The 15,010-nt window shown below is 34.7% G+C and overlaps 1 protein-coding gene across 1 annotated transcript in view; it reads right to left on the bottom strand.

The window, feature by feature from the left end:
- Window positions 1-13,853, bottom strand: part of LOC137651250 (cytochrome P450 3A41-like) — a 28,328-nt gene extending 14,475 nt beyond the window's left edge. Inside the window, exon 1 of the mRNA XM_068384479.1 lies at window positions 13,726-13,853. The gene's annotated coding sequence lies outside the window, so the exon portion shown is untranslated. The remainder of the gene's footprint in view (window positions 1-13,725) is intronic.
- Between the last annotated feature and the right edge of the window lie 1,157 nt (window positions 13,854-15,010).

Genomic DNA, 15,010 nt, shown 5'->3' with positions numbered 1-15,010 from the left:
GCGTACAACCTCAACCTTTTTCCCCCATCTATACTCAAGATCTACAGAATTTAGTAGTCTTAATTTCCTTCATGCACTCCAATCCTAATTTCCCCAGAGAATTCAAGTTTCCTTGTTACTTTCCTTACTTCACCTTTTGTAGTTCACCCCTTTGCTTGCCCAACTATCATTTGACATATATGTTGTTTTATATCTATATGAATAAGTTTTCATTCCTTTACATCCATCTTTCTAGTTTCCATTGAACACCCCACAATCTTCTTGGTTACATTTGCTCATAAATTTCTCCTTTTCACTTTGAAACTTTTACCCATTTCTGCAATTTCTTTCTACTATCTACAACAGCTACTGCGTAAACTGTAAACATCAGTCATTCCACACTCTATTCATAATACATTTTCTCAACGGACAACTTTACATCTACATCTACTGAGCTCCATCTGACAGTTTTCATAACTCTACCCATGAACCCATTCGAACAGCTATTGATGTGGGGTAGGCATAAATACTTATAGTATGATGTAAATTTCTCAAATTTTACAGTTTCCATATTATGTTAAGTCATTTCATTGTTTATAAATAAGTTCGGTCTTTGGCAGGAGTAAATGTTGATTGCCCTCTTCATAAGAGTTCGGTGATAACCTTCGCCCCTCCTCTTTCGTTAATTAGTGAATGGCCATTAACTTTTTTGTTTACTTTTTTTTCGAGTGTTTGGTCTTTAGTGAGAGCCGTGGACGAGACTACTGCTGCCTGGAATCAGGAGTTCGGACCCTACCTTGATCACAGACGTGGATCCTAATTTAGCAGCAGTTGGTGAATGCTTTTTTTTTCTCTCTCATAAGGAATTGTGCCTTTGGAGGATTATTTCGCTGGTGTCTTTGAGCCACCCGCGGTAAATTGTACACTTCTTTGGATCACGGCCCATGTATGCAGGGGTATTGTCACCTGCGATAGCCACCTCGCTTGTTACGTCCTGCAAGTGTATGTGTCACTTGCGACCTTCGCTTTGCGTTATTTTCCCCGCCTGAGGATCCTGCGGGAAGACGGTGCCGTCGTTCCGTCCCGGCACTGTTGGAGGTACTATTGCCGTGATCAAAGAGCGTCACCACATCTGTTACGCTGCTCGTCTGTGGACCAAGGGTCCGTTAGGAAGAACGTAGGGAGTCATAACCCAGGTAAAGTTACGATCTTTTCATTATCGTTATGGATATGCCCAGCCCGTTTTCCTGGTGTTAATGATACTCCCTCTGATGCTGATGAACGTTCGTCCCCCCTCTGCCATCTAATCCATGTATGGATAAGTACTGTTATTTCACGAATAGTTAATACAGTGTTAAGATATATACATGTATCTATAAATCATGACCCCCAGCATAATTCTTTTATGTGAATGTATTAAAGTATTTATGCATTTAATGTGGTATGTGTATTTGTATGCTGTCTCGGTAAGTTTTATTATTTAGTATTGGGTTTAGCCTTTAACGTTTGTGTGTAGGTAGGTAATTTTAAGGTTTTCTGCCTTTTCATTTCTCCTGTCTTCCTTCTGCCTATCCGTTTAGTAATGGGGTAGTGGTTTGTTGAAATTTTGGGCCCAGCTTAATATATGAGCCATGCTTTTGATCTGTTTAGTTTTTCTATGCTAGGGTTTAGATTATTAGCTATAGGTCAACCTTGTGTATTTAGAGGACTCAGTATATTAGTCCTCCAGGTCATTTTGTAACCCATCGGTGTTTGTCTTAGCTTTATGTTACTCCTGATACCAGGTTGAATTTATTTAAGTGTACTGTAATAAATGTTGTAAGATTTTTCCAGTGTTTTTGTTCTGTCTTCCCTCAGTTCACCGAGTTACATAAATAATGTACTGCCTATGACTCCTTTAAAAATTAAAGTTTAAAGAACCAGAACTACGGCCTACACAGGTCGTAACATTCCACCAATTCTAATATTCTTCTACTGACTGAGATGGTTACCAAATGTTACCACCCAGGTCACCATTGTATTTGCAAGAGGGATAATAATTCGTCCTTTTACAAAAGAAATCATAAAGAGATGTGAGAATTAATTTCAAAAGGACTGGAGCAAATATGTGTACGTGCTGTGCAGTGAGTAAAGGCTAAAATGCAGGGAGCGAGACTGAAGAGCTAAATATTACTATATGAATTTAGAGGTAAACAATGTTCTGGGAGTTACAGCTGGGGAGTTTAAGGGGGGCAGCCGGTTAATGCCATTTTTTAAGGACAGGACTTTGACATTCATACCACTTAATAAGGGTACTTAGGACATCTCAAAACTGCATAGGATTTTTGCCTCTGAACTTCAGTTTGCGACACCAGCGCGATTTATCCTGGAAATGAGTGTTTTTCAAATTCTATTTCCTCCTTTCATAATTAATATTAAGACCTGGGATTACTACCCTATATAGACCTGCTGTAGACCTCCAGTCAAATGAAGAGTTTTATCTAAAAAGAAAATTTTTGCTAGATGTGATTTTTTTTCATTATGGTGAAAAAATAAGCCCTATAAATCAGGGGAAAATATTTAGAAAAAAAATAGGAAACAAAAATTGGAAGAAAGGGCTTCTTTTTATTGTTTTATCGTGTCTTTCTAAGTTATATAGCAAATTAAAACTAAGGGAGAATTTTAATGTCAATAAGTATCGTTTTGAGATTCGGGCGTTTGAAGTTTTCTTTGTTTTTTTACAAAGACAATATTAATAAATAATGATTATTATGAATTTTATGTTCTTTCTTGGATACTAATAAACCAAAACAATGTTATTTATCATAATTTAATCATAAATAAAGATTCCTTAGCTAAATATCTTGCTTCTTCAGGCTCCTGTCAAGCATGGCGGCCGCTCTTCCATCCACACTACTCTTTCTCTCTCCCTCACTAACTCCACTAATATCACCTATATTACCCACTTCTGAACTCTTATCAGAGCCAATTATCTCCTTCCTTATGTTAGCGACATGTTGAAATTGTCTTTTCCTCTATAGTATGATGGAATTCTTGCCGAAACCAAGAAAAAACAGACGTAAAAATGAGTGAATGTCAGAGTTCAAACTCAAATGTGTACTCTCCCTGAGTTTTGTGTTAGCACTGAAGACCCAAGGGTGTAATACTTCGTCTTGTGACTCATGGAATCTATTTTCTTTATATTAAGGGGACCATCCACTATTTCAACCATTTTTTTTTCCTAATAATTCAAAATACACGATTTTAATATATGTTTTAGACATATATAATACCTTCATCATATAAAAATTTCAAGTCCTTTGATCAAAACCTTTATGATTTATTAGCAAAAATCTTGATTTAAAAAAAATTAGATATATTTTTCTCCACTAATATGTCACCAATTATATTGAAAATCATGCCATCAAAACTTCTTTATAAATCGAATAATTCTGTGTGCCAGATTTTCAGTTTTCCTTTTTCTTTGTTTTAATGAATTTTTTTCTCAATTTTCTTTGTCTAAACGTAAATTAACCATGAAAAAAAGAAGAAAAAGAAAATCAAAATTCTGTTACACAAAATTGTGGGATTCTTATTCCTCTTTTCAATGATATCTTCCTAAAATTGAACAATGAAGTGAAAAAACTGTATCTAAGTGTGAATAAGTATGTTTTTGAGTTATGAGCTCCCAAAGATTTGCTATAAATTTTCGCTCTTTTCTTTTAGAAAATCAAGATAACATTATCATAATAATATTACTTTGTACTTTTATTGTTTATTCCAACATGAAGGCTCCCTAAACGAGGTATTTAAACCTCAAGTTTACTAATACAATTGATGTAAGGGTGTTATGAGTTGCAAGCGGCCTCTCATTGTTGCCAGAGATTTAGTTAGAATGTTCCAGCTTTGTATGCTTTTCATGTTTCTCACTCTTCTTGGTTCTTTTTTGTTGCTCTCTTCTTATTTTTTGGGCCTTGCTATAAAGTTTATGAGGACGTTGTAAAATTGCAATGTACATATGAACTGCAAGTAAACAAACACACATGCAACGTAACTTCTATACGTCTTTGGAAACTCAGGCTGGTCTTCTCGTAGACTGCAGTTTGCTTTCGCCTACCCTCTACCAATGCCTTCCATACCTGCCAGACGTAAAAGATTCAAAACATAAGTGAAAAAATCACTATATATGTACAAAAATAAACACGCAAAGACAATTCCGTCAAACTCAGTCATGCAGACGACGCAGTAAGGATGACTTCATCATTTAAAGACTGCTTTATCTTCATTATTTATAAAAATAATCGGCTGAAACTTCTGGAGAGCATGTACAACATGTTTCTGTATACATAGAAAGAATAAAACGATTTTTTATTTATTAAAGTTGTTATATCAAACACCATAGCGGACGGTCCCCTTAAAATGTTATGATTATCAAAATTTACGATAACAAAAGAAATACTGTATTTTCTTGTAGGGATCAATGTTTTCAGCTTATTGGGTTACTTTTATTAATTACCCTGTAACTATGAAAGCAAGAGGAATTTTGACAAATTATTTTGTATACACATTCTCCATTGCCATACGAAGCTCAGGGAATTTTTTCAGGATTTTGTGTTTTTTGTCCTATACACCCATATAGTGGCATACTGGCCGGGCCCCTTAAAGAAAGACACACAAGGGACTGTTGTACTACTTTTAAAGAGAGTACTGCTAGGCCCAGTCTTATTCTTTATCTAAACTCTTGAGTCTATTGTGCTATCAAAAGTACTACAGAGGTTGCACAATTTTACTTCTCCATAAATGACATTGATGATACTTCAGAAACTTTAAACCAAATTTTTACCAGTGTTAGGGAATGGATGACAGTTAAACAACTAAAACTAAATGAAAATAAAAATGAGTTTATACTGGTTGGGAGGTAAAAGAGCTTCAGAAACTGGGGTGACATCCAAATAAATATTAATGACAACTTGGTCCCAATATCTAGTAAAGTTTGTGACTTTGTGGTATCTCTTGACTGTAATTTGTCTCTCAATGCTCAAATGATTAATGTTGTAAGAACAGCTGGATATCATCTTAGAAACATTGTTTTGTAAAGAAGTATCAGGATGAATATACTGTAAAGAAACTGATGATAAACTGTGTCAGTGCCAGGATTGATCACTGCAACTTCGTCAATTACAATCTACCCAAAGTGGAACTTGAGAAATTACTAAACATAGTAAACAGAGGAGCTAGACTGATAAAAGATTTCCCAGCCAGAGAAAGGATTACTCCTATTCTAATTAGATTATACTGGCTGCCTATTAAAGCTAGGTAGTATCTATGTTGACCAAAGCATCAGTCACCTATTGAGATACTACTGTTATAGAGTTATTAGGTCTTTTGACTGGCCAGACAGTACTACATTGGACCCCTCTCTTGTTAGGCTCATGTTACCTTTGCCTACACACACATTGGATAGTCTGGCCTATTCTTTATACAATCCCCCCTTTCCTCATACACCTGACAAAACTAAGCTAACCACACAATTCTTCTTCCCTCAAGTGGTCAACTACTGCACTGTAATTGTTCAGTGGCTACTTTACACTTGTAAAGCTAGAAGAGACTCATCAGCTATGGTAAGCAATTCTTCTAAGAGGACACCTCAGAATCTAACAATTGCTTTTTAGACTTGGGTAGTGCCATGGCCTCTTTACTATTGTCTTCCACTGTCTTGGGTTAGAGTTCTCTTGCTTGAGGGTAAACTCAAGGGCACTAATTTATCAGTTTCTTTATTTCCTTCCTCACTGGGCCATTTTCCTTGTTGCAGTCCTTGTGTTTATAGCATCTTGCTTTTGTAACTAGGGTTGTAGCTTGGCTTATAATAATAACAATAATAATAATAATAATAATAATAATAATAATAATAATAATAATAATTTGAGGATGTTTATTGGAATTCGGTAAACTTACAGTTTCACCCAAACTTAGATTTCCTATATAAAAATATATTTTTTTCTATGGTAAATAGCATGTTTTCAACGAATTTTGCTTTTATTTCTGCAGCAAATAAACAGATTTAGAGGTACAGGGGCCCCTTAATAACTACAATAATTGGGTTCTTCAGTGAAAAATCAGGTTTTTTGGGCGGGAGAATACAGAAAACAGGTAAAATATAAGCTGTCTAACCTATACACACCAGACATCGTAATAAAAAAAAAAAACTTACAGTAATCAAAATGGAGTAATAGTAATGAAACACGGTCAAAACACTGGAGCATTTTTTACCAGACTTCCGGACGCATAAAAAATATGATTTTCCATGCAATTTTCTATAGTCAAGTCATTTGTAGCAGTCTTACAAATACCTTGTTACTTAATTGAGCTATTGATTTATTAGTTTTTGCTCTGGTGTATGCTCGCTTCGCTCGTAATTAATCATTATCTCATTGCTCCTATGTTCTGGCAAGTGGACAATGTTTCAATACCCGCACGTTAGCCCCGTGGGCTACTATTTTGTGGTAATAATACCGCCGCGGCACTTACCTTGAGACACTTAACACTTCTTGGTAGCACTGAATGTTCACGCACCAACCTATTCTCTTCTTCTGGAGTTCCGTTGTAATGTCCATGAAAACGTCCAATAACCTCAAAATACAAGATACAACAACTACTGCATGCCTGCACTACAGAATCCATGGCAGTCAACTGACACACACTTTTTTAGAAGGACGTAAGTCAGTTGGATAATCTTGAGACAAAGCAACCAATCATGTTCAGTATTTTTTTTTTACCCATAATTCATCAAAAACAGTAAGGGGAAGACAGGAACGTTGCTTAGATTTCTGTGAGCATTTGCCCGCATTAGTAGGACGTGGCAACAGATGGCTAGCTTGTCACCTGTTACTTGTTTACTCAAGTCAGTGTTGCCAGATGGAAAAATTTTACTAGCGTTCTTCTCAAACTATGATGGTTTTATTTTAATCAGGCTTGATATACTGTAAATGTGCTACACCATGATTAAAACAAAACTTATCATTGAAAAAAAAAGCATACTAGTGGTTTTCTATATTCATTTAAGCTCATATGTTGTTTCCATCCTTCTCAGGGGAATTTGGGATCACAATCTAGTAAGGCTGACTCAAGTCTTCAAAACAATCAACAATGCCGTCATCATGTGTAAAAAAGGTAGCAAGTGTTGAATATATTGCCCCTTAAGAATAAAGTATCGTTGAATTGTGCATTTTTTCTCGCATTTATTAATCCAAAGTAAAGGTAAGGTTGTAGATTGAATGTATATATGATTATAACGTTCAGAGCATGTATACTTTATCAAAGTCAGAGATTATACATTGAAATAGGGCCTAATAGAGGCTAAGATCACTTAGGAGTTGATTTTACTAATGTAAGCGCAAACTTGTACCTCTTGAAATAAAAATTACATAAGATGCAAAAAAAAAAAGAAAAAAATAATCAGAGCATCTTTCTGACCATATCTCTAAATAGTATGAGAAAAATGTGACTATTAACAAGCCTTAGGCAATATTAGACTAACCATCACTAATCTTATCTCCTCCTAGTTTAGTCTTATGCACAAGTCCTATTTCGGATGTGTGTCTTTCACATATTCTGTAAGTTACATTTGCAATATCATATATACATTAGCCTAAATACACAGCCTAATCTTTACTTACATTTTGTAGATGTGTGTAAAGTCTTAAGATTAGCCATACTTTAACGGTGCTATATGCAGTCAGGAGTTTAATGATAGTAATAACAATAGAAATCAGAGATTTCTGATATCCACCAAAAGATGACGTTGACACAAATGGCAAAAATTCAAAACTAGATCTAGAATCCGGATCCGGATCATCTTCAAACTTTAATGCAGTCATCCCTGGCCTCAGGACTATTAGTGGTGAAAATTTGGTTAAAATTCCTCAAGTACTTTTGGAGTAATCCTGTCTACAGACACACATACAAATAATGCAAATCGGGATCTAGAATCCGGATCCGGCACCAGATCATCTCCAAGAAATTATTGGAATTGCCCCTGGCCTACGATTTATCTGTGGTGCACATTTCGTCAAAATCCATCAATTTGTTTTGTCATAATCTTTAAAATTGTGAAAAATGCATATCCAGATCTAGAATCTGGATCCAGATCATCTAATAAATTTCATGGGGTCGTCCATGACCTAAGATCTATCTGCTGTGAAAATTTCATTAAAATCCGTTGAGTAGTTTTGACGTAATCCTGCCCACAGACAAATAAATAAATAAACCAACTCGAAAACAACTTCCTTAGCGGAGGTAAATATTACATATACGTATCAAATTTTGTATTAACTCATCGTCTTGTGCAAAGGAAGAGAGTCCGCAGCTTATGAGAAAGTAAATGAACAAGCAACAAGAGTGAAAAAGAATATAGATAGTCTGATGAACAATATGGTTCAATAAAAATATATGGAAAGTTATTAGATGAATAATAATAGACCAATTATTAGCACTTGTTGGAGAATTGGTAATATTACTTCACTATGTAAATGTACTTGTGATAGCTCAAGTCCAACGGATTACCGCCCAATTTCCATAACTCCCATATCTCAAGTTTTTGAACGTCTTTTGGTAAAATTTTTCAATAGGTTTGCTGAAAGTAATCATCTATTCCCTAGGTTGCAATTTGGTTTTCATAATGTTCTTGGAGCATGTGATGCCGTTCTTACAATCTCCAATGCTGTGCAGAAATCCCTTGATTCTGATTGTGGTCAGGATGTTCTTTGATTGGCCTGGATTTTAGTGCTGCCTTTGACTGCATTAATGATGAGGCCCTTGTTTTCAAACTCAAACAATTGGGAGTGGGAGGGTCTTTTCTCAGTATCGTTATTGAATTTGAAAGGGATGGATGACAAAAGAATTGTTGTTGGTGGGCACCATCGTGAGTACAGAAATGTGATATCTTGTGTTTCTCAGGGTAGTGTTCTTAGCCCATTACTTTTTATATTACATACATATGACATGCGGTTTGGCCTAAAAAACAAGCTTATTGCATTTGCAGATGATGCTACTCTCATTGCATCAATTCCATCTCCTGAATGTAGAAATGGGGTTGCTGAATCCATTAATAGAGGTCTAGCTAAAATTAGTGCACGGTGCAAATTATGGGGCAGGAAGTTGAATCCTAACAAAACTCGAAGTATGATTGTAAGTAGGTCAAGGACAGTTGCTCCTCAACATTTGGATCTCAACATTGATAAAGCTTATTTAATTCTGTATGACTTTTACAATTTTAGGAGTGATTCTCAACAGCAAGTTTACTTTTGAGAAACACATTAGGTCTGTCTTCTTCAAATGCACAAAAAATTGGTTTACTGAGAAAGTCGTGTAAGATTTTCGGTGATCAATCTATTCTGAAGAAGTGTTTTAATTTTTTCTATCTACCTTGCTTTGAGTATTGTTCTCCTGTCTGGTCTTCAGCTGTTGATTCTCATCTTGATTTGTTGGACAGGTACTTACGGTCTATTAAGTTTCTTATTCCTGATCTAGATATTAATCTCTGGCACTGTTGTTCACTTAGTTCGTTATGCATGTTGCATAATATTTTTCATAAATCTGACCATCCTTTACATTTAGATCTTCCTGGACAGTTCCATCCTTTTTGTAATACTAAGCATGAGGCTCAATACTACACAGCATTCTAGAAGTTTTATTCCAGCTGTGACCAGGTTGTGGAATGATCTTCATAATCTGGTAGTTGAATCGGTAGAACTTCAGAAGTCCAAACTTCCAGCAAATGTTTTATGTTGAACAGGCTGACATAAGTATTAATAGTTTATATATAAAAGATCTGTTTTGATATTGATACTGTTAAAATATTTTATTGTTATTGTTCATAAATTTTCATATATTTTACTTATTTCCTCATTTCTTTTCCTCACTGGGTTATTTTTCTTGCTGGAGCCCTTGGGCTTATAGTATCTTGCTTTTCCAACCAGGAGTGTAGCTTAGTTAATAATAATAATAATAATAATAATAATAATAATAATAATAATAATACCTGTCATACAATAGTCATATATGAATCCTCTGAAGTACAGAATTCCGTAGATTTTTTTTTTTAGCAATTTAGTTTGATGCATCAGACAGCAATAGATGGCGACATCCTCCTTGGTGCGCACGTATATTTGATAATTCATAACCCAAAACAAAGGACGATCATGCATTGTTCACCCATAATGCATTCACAGAAAACAAAATACCATCGGGAGAAAAATAACAAGGCAGCATAAATACATGCTTCGGATAATAATAACGAACAATATTCATCGGCAAATATTTCCGTAACCCTTAATTTGGGGAAGATTCAAGTACTTATTTCGTATGAATCATTAAAATAAATAAATAATAATAATGATAAGAAAATAAGATATGCGCATTTGGCTAAAACTCTAATAATATCCAAGGTCTTTCGATAACACTATCATGTGGAGTTACGGTAACTAAAATCTAATTGCTGATAATGCGTTGTTTTTGTTAAATATGGTGAGATAGTAATGTAACTTACTTAGACCACATAAGAATAAAAGTAAAAGAAAAAAAAATAAAAGATACTCTGATAAAGAATCAAATGGATGGGGATATCAGTAATGATAAAAATAAAAGTATAGGAAGTCAAATGTCTGCATCCTCACCATCCTTGTAAGCAAGGGATGAGAGGTTTGGGGGAGCCTCTATTTGTCTACCTGTTGAGTTTATCATTAGCCATTGCCTAGCCCTCACTGTTCCTAGCTTGGGTAAAGAGGGGGCTTGGGCGCTGATCATATGTATATATGGTCAGTCTCTATGGGGCATTGTCCTGTCCCTTACATCTACCATTCAACATTAACTTTTCTGAGTAAATGAGTTGTTTTACAATGCTAAGTTATTAAATAAAAAATGGAAAAGTATCCTATTTGTTATTATTATTATTATTATTATTATCATTATTATTATTATTATTATCATTATTATTATTATTATTATTATTATTATTATTAGCTAAGCTACAACCCTATTTGGTAAATCAAGATACTATAAGCCCAAGGGCTCCTACAGGAAATAAAGCCCAGTGAGGAAAGGAAATAAGGAAATAAATAAACGATATGAGAGATAATCAACAATCGAATGAAATATTTTAAAAACAGTAACAACATCATTACATATATTTCATAAATAAACTATAAAAAAGCTTATGTCAGCCTGTTCAGCCTATAAACATTTGCTGCAAGTTTGAACTTTTGAAGTTCTACCGATTCAACTACCCGATTAGTAAGATCACTCCAGAACTTGGTTATAGCTGGAATAAAACTTCTAGAATACTGTGTAGAATTGAGCCTCATGATGAAGAAGGCCCAACCATTAGAATTAACTTCATGTTTAGTATTATGAACAGGATGGAACTGTCCAGGAAGATGTGAATGTACAGAAAGATGTGAATGTACAGGAAGATATGAATGTACAGGAAGATGTGAATGTACAGGAAGATCAGCATTATGAAAATTCTTTATACAACATGCATAACGAACTACTTGAACGACGGTACCAGAGATTAATATCCACTGTCTTAGGTTAGAGTTCTCTTGCTTGAGGGTACACTCGGGCACTCTATTCTATCTAATTTCTCTTCATCTTGTTTTGTTAAAGTTTTTCTTGTTTATATAGGAAATATTTATTTAAATGCTGTTACTTTTCTTAAATATTTTATTTTTCCTTGTTTAATTTCCTCACTGGGCTATTTTCCCTGTTGGGACCCCTGGGCTTATAGCTTCCTGGTTTTCCGACTAGGGTTGTAGCTTAGCAAGTAATAATAATGATAATATATGTCTCGAGTAAGAAATTTAATAGACCGTAAGTTCCTGTCCAACAAATTATAATAAGAATCAGCAGCTGAAGACCAGACAAGAGAGCAATACTCGAAACAAGGTAGAATGAAAGAAATAAAAGACTTCTTCAGAATAGATTTATCACCGAAAATCTTAAAAGACCTTCTCAATAAGTCATTTTTTGTACAATTGAAGAAGACACAAACCAAATATGTTTCTCAAAAGTAAATTTGCCGTTGAGAATCACACATAAAATTTCAAAAGTCACGCAGAATTAAAGAAACATTATCAATGCTGAGGTCCTAATGTTAAGGAGCCCCTGTACTTGACCTGTTTACAATCATACTTTAAGTTTTGTTAGGATTCAACTTCATGCACAATAATTTTCACTATGCACTAATTATAGTTGGATCTCTATTAATGGATTCAACAACCCCAGATCTACATTCGTGAGATATAATTGATGCAAAAAGTGTAGCATCATCTGCATGTGCAACAAGCTTGTTTTCAGGGTAAAACCACATGTCATGTGTATATAGTATGAAAAGTAATGGGCCAAGAACACTACCCTGAGGAACACCAGATATCACATTCCTATACTCACTATAGTGCCCATCAACAACACTTAGTGATCTATAGGTTAGAAATTTAATATGATGCTAAGAAAAGACCAACCCAACTCTTAACTGTTTTAGTTTTAAAACAAGGGCCTTACGATTAACATGGTCAAAGGCAGCCCTAAAATCAAGGCCAATCATAGAATTTCCAAACCACAATCAAGGGATTTCTGTACAGTATTGGAGATTATAAGAAGGGCATCACTTGCTCCAAGGCTTTTACGAAAACTAAATTGAAAACTAGGGAACAGATGATTACCTTCAGCAAACCTATTAAAACGTTTTGCCGAAGGACATTAAAAAACTTTAGATAATATGGGAGTTATGGAAAGTGGTGATAATCAGTTGGACTTGAGCTACCTCAAACACATTTACATAGTGGAGCAACATTACTAATTCTCCAACAAGTGCTAAAAGCTCCACTTCTTGCTAACTTACGCAAAATAACATATAACTTTGGAGCTAAGAAATCTACAGTATATATATATATATATATATATATATATATATATATATATATATATATATATATATATATATATATATATATATATATATATATATATATATATAAAAGGAAAAATACCATTTGGGTCTACACCACCATAAGCATCGAGTTCCATCAAGAAAGCTTTAATTTCACGAGATCGAAAAGCTAAACTAGTTAGTTTAGCCTCAGGAAAAAGTGAATAGGGAAGTTCGAGATTTTATTACTCTGCTTACTGTCAAACACATCAACCAAAAGGGTTGCCCTTTCCTTTGGACAGTGAGTGACAGAGCCATTTGGTTTAGGTAAAGGAGGAACTGTTGCAACTACACCAAAGAGTGCAGATTTAAGGGTAGTACATCACTTATGCTCCTTGGTTGTATCAGAAAGAGTTTCTTTTATGGTTAAATTGTATTCCTTTTCAGTTGAAGCGTAAACTCTCTGAGCAAAAGTTGTAAGCTGAGTATAGTTATTCCAAATCAAATCTGATTTGTTACCCTTCCAAAGATGATAGGCCTCCTGTTTCTACAACCATCACTGAACCATGGCTTGTCTTTCACTTGGTACCTTAGCACACGAGAAAGGATACTCCTATCAATTATGTTATCTAGATTCTCATTCAAAGGAACAACAGGATCAACACTACTATACAATTGTGACCAAATCAAGCCCAAACGATCACTCAAAATCCCATTCCCGTCTACTTAAAATTTCATATAAATCTTACATGAGCATGATACATCAGGGACAGGCTGCTCACTTTTCACTACTTTTCAAGTAAAATTAACTAAGAACAGAAGTAATATAGTTTATTGCTTACTTGGTTCTCTTCCTGTTGGTTTGCTGCGTAGATCAAACAGTATACGAGCCCTATCTATGGAAACGACACACTAAAACTATTTGACTGCTGACTCTTGAGTCTTATACGCTGAGTGATATGACTCGACTCAGTTCCAATGTTGCCACTTCTTATCCGATGTTTCTGGGTAAAAATAGCTCATTACAAGCCTCAGGGTAACTTTTTTTTCTACCAAATTACCCCAATATGCTTATATTACTACCGAAGATATATGTATATATCAGGAATACATTCAAAGTTTAGCATATGTAAGTTGTTACTCTTTCTTTCCTTTTACAAGCATCAATAAAGTATACTTGATATAACTAATAATTTTGTATTTTGTATTTTCCTTATTCAAATAAAAAGGACTTTTTCGGCATAAAAGAAACTTTCTTTTATCTAAACTAAAAACAAATAAAAAATATTTAAATGAATTGACTTTCTTACTCTAACCTGGAAAAAATATACTTTTTAATACTAACTAGAATTATCAAGTTGTTCCTTTTTCTTGAAATATAGTATTATTATCATTAATCAGGGATTGTGTGGCGATTTATCACCGGTTTATACAAAATAGCCCGATGTACTGGGCAGATCACAAAGTCTTAGGGACAAGCTACTCAAAACCATCGGGGGAGTAATTAGAATATGGGCATCCTTAACAAATTTTATTACAAAAATAATCTAATACGTAAGAAACATGAAAAATTAAACTTTACTTAACATTCGAGAACATGTGACTGAAAAAAAACTATGTCCACTTCGGACTCAAGATAACAACAAATTAATTAATCATTCATAAAGTTACCTCGATAAAACCCTTATCGAGACCCCTAGACGTGCTTTACACAATACCAATGATCCCCTGGCACAATGATCGACAAAATATCAACAGATAAAAAACATTACTATAACTCTATCAAGACCTACACGGAAACCGACCTGGGTACAATAGGCGTGGGGAGAGAGAACAATTAGAAGGGACTTACTGTGGTTGGGGACGTTGGATCAAAGAGGACGAGCTAGCCTTGCAACCTCCGACGTCACCTTTTTGGCGCAATTTGTCCTGAACCTAAATTTCTAGATTGGATTTTTTATCATGTTACAACAGAATGACGTTATTTTTCCTAATCTTAAATTACCAGCAATTGATTTTATTAGTCTCAGCGCCTTCCTACCAGGCGGTTTCCCTTTTTGGCTCTAAACGTTCACGTCTGGAACTACATTCATTCGCCCGCGAGTTTCTCCTCTCCCTCCAATTTGA

The sequence above is a fragment of the Palaemon carinicauda genome, chromosome 12, assembly GCF_036898095.1.
Source record: "Palaemon carinicauda isolate YSFRI2023 chromosome 12, ASM3689809v2, whole genome shotgun sequence".
In the NCBI taxonomy this organism is placed as follows: Eukaryota; Metazoa; Arthropoda; class Malacostraca; order Decapoda; family Palaemonidae; genus Palaemon; species Palaemon carinicauda.
This window is presented reverse-complemented; position numbering and strand designations above follow the sequence as displayed.